Raw genomic sequence first — 12,967 nt, 5'->3', positions numbered from 1 at the left:
ATTAGTTTTTGCTGGATTAAAGTGGTTGTTAACCACTGCTTGTTCTTCAGCTTCTTCACCTACCACCGTTAAATACAAATACACCGTCTTCTTTGATTTAGACATTACATGTCTCAATTGAAATACATCAGTTTCATCTCTAAGCTCCATGACATACCCTAACTTCGGGTGCTTAAAAGACAAACATATATGACTATTTAGCACACCTGCCTTACTTCTAACCATTTGTAATAACCTTTCATGGTCAATGTTAGGAGGAAGATTTAAACCATAGTTTTTCACATTATTTCTAACGTAAACCATATCACCATTAACTAACTACCGAGACCCTCCCGTACACAAAATAATAAAACTCATTTTACAAATCACTCTCCACAAACACAATGAAAGAAACAACTTCTACGGGTAATTGAAGCTCAAAACTCACAAAAACCCACTTAAATACGTTTATAACTTCTATAACTGATCCGTAGAGGTGTATACTGATCCGCAGAGGTGTACACAGATCCGCAGAGGTCTATATTGATCCGCAGAGCTGTACACATATCCGTAGAGGTGTACACAGATCCGCAAATGTGTATACTGATCCACTAATAACAGTTATGTGGATTCCCAAACAGTTATATGGACTGATATTAAACATAAGTTCATTATTTTTAACCTTATTTTGTTAAAATATTTGCATAATATAAGGTATTAATGTGTTTAACAAAACGCTACGAGCTATCTATAATCATCTAAAGGTTGTATAAAATCTAAACTGATCAAATATATCATGACAGAATAAAAAAAACATAACATCCACAGTAAATTTAAATATATTTGAGTAGAATAATAACAAATATAATAAAAAAAAGTATAACATAATGTTTTGCCTTTCGCATAGTATATAAGATATATATATATGATTTTTAAAGGTGTTTGGGATAGTTATTTGAAACGTTTGGATTAAATTATATTATAGCAAAAATCCATAAGATTATAAACTATTTTTTTTTTGGAAACCGGGAATTTAATAAGACTCAACCTCTAAAAAAACAAGGAAGAGCAAAAAGAAAACGAAAACAATTAAATTTATTTTTTTTAATAAAAATTGTTTGAATTAGAGGTTATATGAAAAACTAATAATTAGGGCAATAAATATTAGAACCAATCAAAAAATGCCAACACATCAAATTACATAAATGGTCCTTATGATTTGCAGTAATTTTTGTGTTTATTCCCAAACATGAGATTAACCGTCATCATTAAATAACTTCTCCGTTAATGTGTTAGAATGCAATATCGAACTTCTCTCATCCAAAATCCAAGAATATATTGTTTAATACTTACAACCCAGTTAGTTGTAACCGCCACTTTCATTCAATCATGAATTTATAAGAATAGTAACTGCCATCTTCATTAACGTACGAATTGGGATTTATTTGTTTTATTGTAATAAATACTATTAATTAAACTTAATATAAGAAATTTCGATTATCGTGAAAGCATCAATGAATTAATTCTTACTCAATACTCTAATGGATGAAGTGGGGGTATACACATATACATTTCTTAAAACAGTTAAAAACCATAAATTGTAACTGCATTGATAACCGTACGTATGTATTCCTCAACCATTTTTTAGTGAGTATAACGGCAAAAAGTCAAGAAAATTGATTTTTCCATTAAGAATTCTAGCAAGATTAAGTTTTGATAATCATTAAATACTAAGTATTTATGAAAACGTGGATATCAAAGGTGAACTTCTGAAATTATTTAAACTAGTGACCGTTGGTGGTTACTTAATATATAACCGTATTCTTTATAAGGACGATCTCGAATTAAAAAGAATAAGTTAGAAAAGAAACTTACAACTTACCCAAATCACACGGACCATTCATGTGATTTACCTATTAATCAATAAGATAACATGTGTCACTTTTTCATTGGTTCTTGACTTGATGCCATAATGATTTATTTTCCATAGAACCTATCCCTATATATATATATATATATATATATATATATATATATATATATATATATATATATATATATATATATATATATATATAAAAGTTCAATAAAATATTATTATTAATCAAGGAACAAATAAACAAATTCAAAACATCATCGTATAAAACAATCGACTCTAAAAATTGAGGGTTGTAGATATGTACATTGGACATACATGTATGGGACATATCATTGTTCATGATTTTTAGTCATCTTTAAATAGATATCCATATTGATATATAAAAATTGATTTTTTTTTTCAGAAAAAAAATTCACTTCATTTTATTTATTTTTTTAAATGTTCAACTATATTTTTATGTAAAAAATTAATAAATATATCAATAATCATTTTTTTGTACTCTTAAAGTATCGATTCATGCTGATGTAAAAAACAATTTTTTTTTGTGAAGTTTTAGCTCATTTTCACATTGTGAATACGAAAAAAAAAATTTGTATTATATACACTTCGAATTCATAGTGTGAATAAATCCTCCAACAACTTTTACAAAATTATATTTAGAAAGAAAACAATTTATTTTGTTGTTTTTCTATATTTAGGTTTATTTTCTTATCGAAAATATGAAATAGATATATCAAAATTCATAATTTTTTATACTCTTTGTATATGTACATTCATATTGATATATAATTTTTTTTTTCAAAATTTTACCTCATATTCAAATGGTGAATGCTGAAAACTAAATTATATTTAGTCCAGATTCACAGTGTGAATAATAGTACGTGAAATTCACATATTGAATTCTGAAATCTGAATTATATATAATTTTGATTCACAATGTGTATAAATGCATTTTTGAATTTTACAAACCTAATTATAAGTAATCAAGACATTAAAATATTATAAAATTACAAGAATATATACTTCCATTCACATGCAAATTTTACTAAATTAATTTATGAATAATCCAAGAGTTTAAATAGTAAGTCAGATTCATATTATGAATGCTAAAAAATGTATTGACTTATAGTATGAATCCAACTAGTTAAAGGTGAAAAAATTTGTATCCATGTTGATATCTATTTATAGAGGACAAAAAATTAAGATTTTTCGTGTATATATATATATATATATATATATATATATATATATATATATATATATATATATATATATATATAGGGATGAGCAACGGACCGGACCAACCTAAAGACTGAAGATTGTGAATTAACTAACCCAAAAACCAAACCGATTTAGAGTGTATCGGGTTCGGTCCGGTCCGGTTCTGGGTTCTAAACAGGGTTTCGGGTTTTGAACCGAATTAGACTTGGGTATGTTGTTTACACTTTTGGTTCAGTCATGTTTGGGGTTACAAAATGGGTTTCGTATCTTTGTTCTTTACGACAGAACATGTGAAATCGTTCAACTTTTCTATTGAACATCAATATTTGTATTTGTTACGCATGTCCGTGGATCATGCGACAAAGATGCAATTTTGTTGAACACGCTTCTAGATGTTGATCAACATCTATAATTTCTTGTAAAACGGTTTGTACTAATGGTTTTTCACAAAACTGGCCACATCTTTGTTTTTGTTTTGAACTTTTCAAGGAACCTTACAACCACTTTTATCACTGCAAAATCGTAGATTGCGGGACTTTACTTAGATCACGTGCAAATGAGGTGTCTACAAAAAAAATACAAACGTTATTAAAAAAAATTCACTTTTTATGAAAAAACAATATTATTTAGTAAAAAGTTGTATTTAATAGCTTTTAATTATAAAAAATAGCAAAAGAAAAACAGTTCCAAGCTAATTATAAAAAAACAACAAAAGAAAAACAGTGTGTGGCAAAGGGTAGATTGATGTTAATCATAGATCAATGGAGCGCGTGTGATTAACCGGCACATTGATTAGGTGGTTGTAACATTGGGTGTACCGAGCTAATTTGCATAGTTATTCACACCTTGTTTGTAATCATCGGGATCCCAGTCACAAACTTGAAGGGCACAATCGAGATTTAAACATGGAATTTAATTGTTCAATGAATCTCAAAGGATCTAGGAGTTTCAATTCACTTAAAACCTAAAACTCTTTTTCGTTTTTTGTGGAGGAAATTGGTAAATCGTCATTTACCTACCTTCAAATATTTTGCGGTTTGGATTACGGCGTCCCTCTTCCAAAGAGTAAAATATTGTGTTGGGTCCTAGCCTTAATATTTCATTTGGGTGTTATATTAAGGACTTAAGTCAACTGACTTGAATTTCTCCCATTGTAGATGTCTAGTTCAAACAACTATGGTCTACCCAAATCCTTTGGAACAAGTTTTCCTCTTAAAGACGATGTCCCGCGGTTGGATCGTGGAAGTCATACTTCACTTCCTTCACCTCCTCCAATAATTCTCCCTAACCCACAAGTTCAAAGACTTGAAAAATTCAAGGTCACTTAAGCCCTACTTGCAATGAAACATGAAGATGGAAGGCCTATGTGTACTCACGTCTTGGAGATGAAGTCGCATATTGATAGGCTGAGAGTATTGGGTGTCGAAGTCTCAAGGAAGTTGGATATTGATTAGGTTCTTCAGTCACTTCTTGAGTCATATAGTGAGTTCATTAAGGACTACTATGTGAAAGACCACGACTTGACCCTTGTTGATCTTACATATTTGCTTGTTGCTACTAAATCAATAATGATTTGGCGCACTGGAAAAGAAAATTTGATGGGAAGATCTACTCCCCAAACTTCCATGGACATTGACAATGGAAACATCGGAAGTCCAGAAAAGATTTCTCTTTCTAAGGGAAAGAGAAAGGCTAAGTCTGAGATTGTGACGTGTACCATTCCCAAAGAGTCCATATGTTTCTCTTGCCAAGAGAAGGGGCATTGGTTGTGAAGCTACCCTGTCTACCTGAAAGATATGAGAGAAGGTATATTAAAAAAGTTTGACTCTGCTTCAGGTAAGTCCACTATCTAAATCTATTAAGTTCTTCATAGATGATTCTTAATACATGATGTGACTAGGTTGCATTTTGATGTTTTGTAGGATCATGAAAAAGGAAGGAAGCTTAAAAGAAGAGTATGTTGAATCTGGTTGCGAAGATGGATTTCAATCGCATAGTTTGAAGATCGGCTTTTTGAGCTGCTGCTTAGGAGTAATGATAGATTTCTAGGAAATATGTAATAACATAGTTTTCATTTGTAATTGCATGGTAAGGAAAAGTTTTTTCCACATTTTATAAATAAATAAAATTCTGTTTTAATTTTATTTTCTATCTCCTTGCAATGGCATTTATGAAAAATTGATATTTGTATGTTTCTAGCAATATTGGAAATATATTTGATTCATTCATAGTGTCTAAACTTACCAAATAAGGAAAGATTCTCATTACCCAAGTTTCAATTGGACAGAAACTTGATATCATGCAAGTTGTATTGTATGATGAATGAGAATTTTCTTCTTTGGCAAATTAAGACTAATTCCTTGATCACATATATATGTGGGTCAAGTGAAGGACTAAGGGATCAAGTACACATTCTTGTGAATTGGTTAAGGTCCACCACAAAGATCGATAAGACTATTCGTCATGATTTACTAAAGTTTAGTAAACATGGTTATGCTTACAAGTTTAAGTATAATTCTAAAAAATTGGAAAAGGTTCAATGTGTGGCAGAACGAATGAGAATAATCAAATTAGACAGAAAGATAAAAGCTTCTTCAATCTGAAAAGATTGGAGAGTACTTTAGTATCGTGTTTTATGATAATCTTAATGGTTATGGAAAACCATATCACAATTGATTATCTAAGTACATCTTAGTGCATCTTAGTGCATTTTCATGGCTAAGAAGAGGAATCATGAACTGTTGAAATGGTTAAAATCAAGAAGACGAGTCATACTTCGTTCCAAAAACAAGTCTTAGAGTCATACTCCAAGATTGAGCCTTGAGTGACATTAAATTAAGTAAGGTTTAAAACACTTATCAAATGTAGAGTAAAAGTTATTCTACTCTTGTACATTTGAAATTGGTAAGTTGTGATGTTTTGGATAAAACAAAGACCAACTAAGGCCAATTGTGTGAAGTGTTTGTCTTGATTAGAATCCGCACTAACTCTTGAATATTTGTTTGTCAAGTAATGTTCCTTGACAAAGTGAATCATATATATGTCAAGAGGTCAGTGGGAGTCTTAAGGATCTTGACAAGTTTCAAGAATTAATCAAGAATAAACCTATTCTTAAACACTAGCACACGACTTGAGGTTTGCGACCTATCGTGTTGACAAATTCTTGTTTATGTGCCTATTCCAGTTAAAGTTGACTTTGTGTATGAGTTCTGAGAGTTCTCAATTGGTTGCATAACAACCTAGAAACAATGGTAGGCCCTTGTGCTGCCAGGTAGCAAGAAATTAAGAATGAACAAGTTCAGTCTATAAGAGTTTGGATTTGTCACTAACCTTGTCTAAGTGCCAGAAGGTTTCTCTCCGATTCATGAAAATGATGGTGAGGAAATGCTTTCACTAAGTAGATTCACTACTAGAAAACAACCATTTAAGGATGCGCAAACAATGACACACAGTGATTTACGATACGCAAAAACGTGTGCCCTAAAAATAATGTCATCTCTTATAAAATTTGAAGGATAGAGGACACGCATTTGTGCGTGCCCTAAAATTTGTGTCAGAAAAGCAAAAATAAAAATACGGAGGACGCCTATCATAAAATGTGTGTCGTGTAAGTGTGTCGCTTTATATTTTTTTTTAATGAAACACGCCTTTAATCGTGAAATGAAATCCCCAAAAATTAAAACCCCGCCTATTCCATGTGAAAAATTAAAACTCGTTCCTCTTCCAATTAGCAAGAAAGAACCCTAGGGTCTTCTCTCTCTCTAACCTAAAACCCAACCTGCGATTTCATAGAGATTGTTATAACGATTTAAGAAGCAAAGAAGAAGCCAAGCAAGGATAGTATCATTGACACAATTCGCAAATCTCTTCTGACCAAAAATCAGGTGGTTCCCGGAGAGGTTGCAGTGAAACAGTTTCAGAGATTGGATCTTTATCTAGGATTCAGTCCAGATCCGTGTCACCTTCCAAAGAATCCAAACTTGTGGAAAGATGTCAAAGTTTTCAAGAAAGACCTCAAGCTCAACCACTCCCTCTTCAGTTCTTCACCCTTCCTGTATGACTCATACCGAGTCTAGACTCAATGTATCTGGAAAACAAAAACAAGAAAAAGGATCTAAAACGCCTCCTTTCTTCCACTCCTCCATATGCGAACCAGACCAGACGATGCGACAACACCCATCTCCTGCTAGACTTTCATCTCCGACATAGACACAGTCGTCGGCTCCACTCCAGCCGACGATTCCATTACAGGTAAGATTTTTTATTTCCATCACAGGTTTGATTTTTGAACCATAATTTTCCCTGTTTGATTTTTTGAACGAGTTTACTTCGATTCTATTGCACCTTAGGGTTCAAAATAAAATTTCTCCATGAGAACCACCGTCTCGCCAACCGATGTCGCCCTGATCAGCATAAAGAATCTGAAAACATGAAATTGAAGGGACGTTCTAGGGATTTTTTCAAGAACACACACTTATGGCTATCTCTTTCTCTCTCTCTCTCTCTCACTCTCTCTCTCTCTCACACACAAAATTGAAGGTTACTCCATTGAGGGTTTGTTTGGGAGAACTGCCTCCTCGTTCGTTTGATGGTGCGATAGCAACTGAAGTGGATTGTTGCTCTTCTCCTTCGAAGCGTGAATTGAAATTGGAAAAGTTAAACTCGCTGATTCAATCCCCCGAATCGATTGTTCAAGGTAAGGTTGCTAAACCTTTATTTAATTAACTTTCCTCCCCTTTCTCCTAGCAATTTGAAAATCAATTTAGCAAATGAAATGGATATTGTTTTGCACCATATAACTGATCCTAATCAAAAATATGAATTCCATAAATGTTGGAATGGGTTTATGATGGTGCCAAGATAGAGTATGACTCAAAAATTAAAATAAAAATAGAAATAAAAGAGGAATCCGCCTCAAATCCTCTTATTCTCATAATTTTCCCGTGGGAATCGCATTCAGGGTCAAGGTTAATCATGAAAAAAGGTTTGAAAGCCGGCGTTTTCTCCTAAATCTAAAGCAGGACCTGTTGTCAAGATTATATCAGTCGCCAGGTGAAATATTGTTTTTCTTTTTGTTCACTTTGCTTTTTGAAAAAAAAATCTTATATTCTTTTTTTGTTTGTATTAGAAACTTCTATTCCAAGCTAGACTGGGTGAAATATTATCAGCATTTGAGTTTGCTGATCATTTAGACAATGTCCAAAATCCATTAGCATCTTCAGTTTACAACTTCTATGTTCTTATCGAGACAAGCGGAAGCAATGAATCTAATGACATGTAACTGAATTTTTTCTATTTTACTTTACATATTTATATATTTATATATAATAACAATTATATGCAATATCTATCTGATTTTGTAGAGAGAATGTTGAGGGTTTTCTTGTGGTTTAGTAAGTGATGGAGCCATATCATAGGATTTGAATCAAGCATCATCACTTTGGCAAATTCGTGAGGAAATTCCAGAAGCATTGCAGAAAGCTAGAGTTGTATATGAATATGATCTTGTTAAAGAAATGAGGATACTTTTTAGTTAAAAGGTAACAAAATTTTTTTGATGAAAATTATTTCAATGTGTTATTATTTGCTAATTTTGGTTTTAAAAAAGAAAAACAGGAGGTAAAGCAAATGTAGTGGGATATGGTCACCTTGGAGATGGAAACCTTCATTTGAATGTGACGGCTCCACAATATGATGATGTTGTAAGCTTTTTTATTTTGTTTTTCTAAAATATAAAATCAAAATTTTTCTAATTGTTACAATAAAAAAATACAAATTTTGGCTGAAACTGAACTATTTGTGTATGAATGGACATCAAAGCAGCATGGGAGTATTAGTTCTGAACATGGATTAGGTCTTATGAAAGTTGAAAAGATTTACTATAGCAAGTCAACTGCAACTGTATGTCTACTTTTGTATTATTATTATTATTATTATTATTACCTTTTAGTAATTTCACTAAGGTGTTGTTTTTTTTACTTAATGGACTTAATAGTGCAAGGCCTAATAGATACAGATATAGATTAGTTTTTTTTTTTTTTTTTTTTTTTTTTTTTTTTTTTTTTGTAAATTGTCTGTATAAATCATATCTTAGTGGGTTAAGACATCCACAATAGCATCAGCTATCCCCATCTAAATATGAAACAAAAATAATGTTATGATTATAAATTTATAACATAATACAATGTAGCTGATATATATATATATATATATATATATATATATATATATATATATATTTAACTTTACTCTACACTGTTGAAGAATAAAAAGCTCTTAATAACCTATATAAGACTATAATAAGAATGTATATTTTCTTGTTAGTTTTATGAATATTAGTTTAATCAAATTTGTGAAATTTTCGAAAATAATTGTGTCATCAATGTCTTACCGCAGGAGCTGCTTCCAATGCCCCATCATCAGTTGAAAAAATTACCATCCAGTCTCTATGAGTCTCTTTGACAGAGGAAGGCATTGCAAAACTTGGTCCTCATGTAGCAACCCTAGCTGAAGTTGAACGCTTGGATGCTCATGAATGTGAAGTGCTCTTTTTAGATCATGGATTTTTGGGTTAAAAATTACAATGAATGATGTATTTCTTATCCATATTTTGATTATTATATAGCAGACACATACGTGAGCATGCAGGTGATGGGAAGGGTACAACAAAGGATTTGTTGGACAAAATAGCATCACTGGAAAGTGAGGCAGGAAAGTCTTTTATGCACAGGTTTACACTTGAAATCTCTCATATTTAATTACATGTACATGAGGAAATTTAACTAACAATCATCATGTGTGACCCAATTCCTTTGATCCTAGCTTTAGTTGTTAGAATAATCGGATTTATCCAAGTTGATAAGATTACAGATTATCTTTTGGATCTCCTTCAAAGGTGTCTCAAGGTAACATAACATATATGTTTATTGTTGGAGTATTTATATATTAAGTAGACAAACTACTATAAAATGATTTAACTTTCTACTCCCTTTTATCAGGATTATAATTTGCATGTTAGAAAGATAGTAGCTATATGTGTTGCTAAACTTTATGACATTAATGACAAGTTAGTTGAAGACAGGAGTTTTCTGGTAAGCAGAAAAGTCAAGCTACTTTCATTCTTTCATTTCACTGCCATTTATTGCCATATCATAGTCTAACATGTTAGTTGAAGACAGAGGTTTTCTGGTACCAGGTTAATTTTTTTTAATCTTCAATAATATTCATATCATATTACATTATATTACTAAATTATGATTATAATTATGGGTTTGGTTATAGATTTCCAAGGAATTGCAATGTATTAAAGTTCTTTAAACTTATCTTTTTTGGCTCGGTTATTTTCGGGTTGCTTCTTAAAATTGAAAGATGCAATTTCAGAACATGGATATTTCTGGTTAAAAGTTGTTTTAGTTGCTCTTACAAGTAAGCATTCTCCTCCCTCATCTTTTACATTGTTTTAGTTGAAGGTTAAAAGTTGGTTTTAGTTGCTCTACAAAATCCCAATAATTTTTTTGGGATTCGTTGGTTTATGTGAATCTAATGGTTGCATTATTCAAATTTGCAGGTCTTGTTGATGTGTATAGTGTCAAATAAAGTTGTTGTGAAGGTCGGCAACAAGTTCTTGTAGTTCGACTAGTATTTGTTGACGACTTTCATCTCTTTCACATTTGATGTATTACATTTGATTATTATTGGAACGATTATTTGTATGACATTAAATTTTGTGCAATGGATTGTATTTTTGTATATAGTGTTCTATTTTCTATTATGAGTCATTAAAAGCAAATTTAATTTGAAAATTAGTAAATATATAAATATTTTTTTTACATTTAATTTTACGATACGCAAAACTATGTGTCATCTTCATTTATGCCATGACCTTTCTTGAAAGGGGTTTTAATGATATGCATTGCGTGTCATAAATGTGTGTCATCTATAGATGACGCGCAAAAGTGCGTCGTCTCTCGTTATGATAGGGCCTTCCTTGACACACATTTGCACGTCGCCTGAGCGTTTTACGACACACATTGTGCGTCATAAAAGGTTGTTCTCTAGTAGTGATTTTAAGTAGATAACAATTGTGATATTTGCATTCTCAAAGTCGTTAGTTGAGCGTGTGTGGTTAATCGACACACTAACATGGACTAGTGAGAATGGAAACAGGTCTAAACATTATGATTACGACATTCCTCTTCATAATTGTTTAGACACACATGTGAGCTATCTAAGGAATGGTGTATGGTTTTGATAAAGTCTTATCAAAGCATCTCGTATCAGAAATCTGAACTTTTGTAAGAAAGTCAACAAAGTGTTGATTTCTAGAAGTCCAGCTGATTTCTGAGTGCATGTCAAAGCTAGTGGGAGCATAAGTGTTATGCTAATAAGTATGTAATTATTATGCTAGTGGGAGCATAATCAATTATAATGAATGTTGCAAGTTAGCAATCTTAATTATAGAAAAACAAAAGTTTCGAATCACAAGTTGTAGGGTTTGAAAAGTTGTTTTGCTATAATTAAGGGAGATGAAATTCACACTTCATTTCATATCTAAAAGCTTAGATTGTGAGATTGTAACCAAATTTAGTCATGATTACATTATTTGCGTTCTAAAATTCGATTATGATTATGATATCCCTCTTCGTAATTCGAATTATGAGAACATGGCAAATAAAAAATATTGTAGCAAAAGACTGGTCAAGTATCATGTCTTTATGTGAGACATCATGAATCGTGTCCCGTATGCTTCAGATATAGGATCGATTGCATGTGCTATAATATTTATCTTTTTCTAAAATTTTCCAACTGCCTAAGGAATTAAGAGGGAAAAAGAACTAGAACTGGTTATGAGTAAAGTGGTTGAGCAACTGTTAAGGACAATCTAAGGTTCACCAAAGACTGGTCGCTTAAGGAAAGTTGGAAGTATGGTAATGGAAGGACCATATTGACATTATTATGAATAGAAAGGAGTCTATTAATAATGAATTGTCGTATGGAATATATGGAATGTTTCCATATTGGGGGTTGAAGAATAGATGAGGAAGTTAGAAACTTTTATGCAAGAATGATGTTCAAAGGATTGTACCTTGAATTTGAGACTTCATTTCCATGGAATTGTCTTGCAACAATCTACAAAGGAATATTTTGTAATATCATTGGTCAAGTCTCTGTGACTTTTGGTACCTAGACATTACAAAAGGATCATTGCATGATAGTTTAGAATCTAACACTTCCTAGCAGTGAAAAGAATTTGGAATTCTTACACTTGCAGTAAGGATTTGGAATTGTGAAATGAGCATCATTGAAATGTTTTTAAATCGATCTATTTCACAAAGTAAGGATCATAGACAAACATAGTGTGCATACTTGGAGTACGGCATAACTATTGTTTGGACAAACAGAGTGTGCATGCTTGGAGCATGGCATGACTATTGTTTTTATTCAAGTATTAAGTTGATTATTCGAATGATTATACAATGAATAATGACTAATCAACATGGGACTCAAAATTTTTGGGGCCATATAGGATCAGTATTATTCTTATATTTCACTTTGTATGTTTTGAGTTCCCGAATAACTAGGTTATTCAAACCATCCACAGTCGATCATAATTTGGAAGTAGGTATTGAGGCAAGAATATCATGAATGGGTCTGTAGTTTGTCTCGGACAAAGTGGCTGCAGTGATCATGAGTACTCCCGGAATAAGTTTCGAGTATTGGATTCAACCCATGCTCATTTGAATCACTTCATGTATTTTATCACGAGTTATCATGAGACGATAATATCTTATATTCTTGAAAGGGAGACGTGTGAGTTGTACTTGCGAGTCGGTTGCACATTGACATATGTAAACGCACCAGTAACTTGGATGTTATAAAACATATCGT

The 12,967-nt window shown here is 31.9% G+C and overlaps 1 pseudogene; it reads left to right on the top strand.

The window, feature by feature from the left end:
• The first annotated feature begins 7,909 nt into the window (after nucleotides 1–7,909).
• LOC145064504 (D-2-hydroxyglutarate dehydrogenase, mitochondrial-like) lies at nucleotides 7,910–10,709 on the top strand (annotated as a pseudogene).
• The last annotated feature ends 2,258 nt before the right edge of the window (nucleotides 10,710–12,967 follow it).

The sequence above is a fragment of the Lactuca serriola genome, chromosome 7, assembly GCF_051521515.1.
Source record: "Lactuca serriola cultivar US96UC23 chromosome 7, Lser_US96UC23_V15, whole genome shotgun sequence".
NCBI classification, from domain to species: domain Eukaryota; kingdom Viridiplantae; phylum Streptophyta; class Magnoliopsida; order Asterales; family Asteraceae; genus Lactuca; species Lactuca serriola.
The sequence above is the reverse complement of the archived record's forward strand: the minus strand, read 5'-3'. Positions and strand labels throughout refer to the sequence as shown.